Here is a 2,275-nt window from a genome sequence, read left to right as displayed (position 1 = left end):
CAATCAGGGCGCGGGCCGCCGGGGCCGGCCCCGCCCCCTCCCGCGGCGCTAGCCAATCCGAGAAGCTGGAGTCGCGGCGAGTCCCGCCCCTCTGGATTCCCCGGGCCAATGGTGAAGAAACTAAAGGGGCGGGGCTTAAGGGAAAAGACGCACTATCGGCCAATGGGGATGCGGAGGGCCGGGGAAACCGGCCAATCGCGGAGTGGGGAGGCGGGACGAGGGGCTCCCGGGCCAATCAGGGAAGTGGGCAGGAGGCGGAAGTGGAAGACGGCGAAGGTCAAAGGCAGCACGTGGGGGAACTGCTTGGCTACGGTCGCTGGCGCCAAGGGAGCAGTGACCCGCCCCACCCCACCCGGCGGGCTTTGCGCCTTCCACCGTCCTGCAACATGCTTCGAGGGTGCAAGGCCGGGGGGGGGGGGGAGGAACCACGGGGTTCTTCTCACCGCGTTAACCCTGAAGCCTAATGACAACATGTGCACCTGCTCGCGCTGCGTGGGCGTGTGGTTGGGTTGTGCATGTGTGCGTGCACAAATGCATCTGCACAAGAACGTGTGAGCATGTGTGAGTGCGTGCAGGAGTGCAAAAAAATGCGTGCATGTACAAGTGTGGGCATATGCACGCATGCAAGGGTGCATGTGCCCGCATGAGTGGACACATGCATGTGTGTGCATGAGTGAGTGTAGACACACACAAGTGCACAAAAACATGCATAGAGGAATGTACAAGTTCCTGCACAACTGTGGGCACGTGTTTGTGGCAGTGTGCATGAGTGCACAAAAGCACGTGCAAGAGCATGCATGGACATGAGAGTGCATCTATTTGCACAAGTGCACGTGCCTGCACAAGTGTGAGTGCGCAGGGCTGGATGAGCGGAAGCTCGTATGCACAAGTGAATAGTTGCATCTGAGCACACGAGTGTGCACAAGCATGTATGTGTGAACATGTGTAAGACTGCATGCATGCGTGAGAAGGTGCATACAAGACTGTGAGTGTGAGACTATGCGCGCAAGAGAAGCACTGCTGCTGGGTCAGCGCGGCCCGCGAGGCTCACACACCTCTGTGCGACGGGACGGCAGGCGCTGCCCAGTCTAGAACAATGGCCGTGGGGCCATTCTTCCAGCGCGGCCACGGTTCAGCCCCCTCCCGCAACGCCCCACGTGGAAAACACGAGGCCAGCGACGGTTTGACACTATCCCGCTCCAGCACCTTGGCAGGCGAAGCAGCTGCCGCCCTTGTAGACAACAGCCCGCACTCGCTCTGGTGTGGACAGCGGAAACATTGGACTCAACTGAATTTTTCTGCAATGGCTGCGGGGGGCTCTGATCACAAATTTCAGCTGTGTTTGCAGATTTAAAGGCAAGTTGAGGTTGGATATTAGGAAAAGCTCTCTCCGGAGGAGGGCGGTGAAGTGCTGGAGCAGGCTCCCCAGAGCGGTGGCGCAGTCTCCATCCTGGGAGGTTTTGAAGACTCGGGCAGACAAAGCCTCGGCTGGGATGATGGAGTTGGGGCTGGTCCTGCTTGGAGCAGGGGGTGGACAGGTCCCTTCCAACCCTCCTTGTCTGTGATTCTATGAAGAAGCCGTAGGCTCCACCCTGATCTCTGCCCACTGCACTTAGGGCCAGACCCAGAAAGGCATAAGCAGGTCTCACCCCCTCATAGGAACCTCTGCAAGTCGAGGACATAAATACCTTCGTGAATTAAAGACTTAAATACCTCGGTGACTCCGTCTTGGCTCTCAGCCCATCTATCTAAGGTGCACGGAGCTGCTTTGAGAGCAGCCTCCAGGCTTTAAACGCTCCAGCCGCCGCTTGCCAAGTGCAGCCCCAAGCCCTTCAGTATCAGAGCATCTGTCGCAGCCGGCCCTGCTACCCCAGCTCCTACCCCCCCGGAGCACAGCCCGTGGTTCCTCTCGGGGGCACTGCAGAGGTTAACGAACTGACTGCAAGAGGCCCTGGTTCATCTGGTGAGTGCCTGGCCTTCGCTGCCAGCCTCTGAGCCCAGCTCTCCTGCCCAAACCTGGCTCCCCCGCTCCTTTCTGCTGGGGACAGATGCTCTTTGACCCCCAGTTTCTCAGCTTGCTTAGAGTAAAACCCTCCTGCGCCCCACAGGGGTGTCAGGCCAATGGGGAAGCAAAAGACAACCTCTGGCTGCCCAGAATCCATAGGGCATGACTGTGTAGCCCTTCCTGTGGCTCGAGACCCCGCCGGTCTTCCCCCCTGACATAGACGGAGGGCCTGGGGGCAGGGGGGGGGAGAGAGAGGGTTATTTTGGCATG

The sequence above is a fragment of the Alligator sinensis genome, unplaced genomic scaffold (genome assembly GCF_000455745.1).
Source record: "Alligator sinensis unplaced genomic scaffold, ASM45574v1 scaffold107_3, whole genome shotgun sequence".
Classification (NCBI taxonomy): domain Eukaryota; kingdom Metazoa; phylum Chordata; order Crocodylia; family Alligatoridae; genus Alligator; species Alligator sinensis.
The sequence above is the reverse complement of the archived record's forward strand: the minus strand, read 5'-3'. Positions refer to the sequence as shown.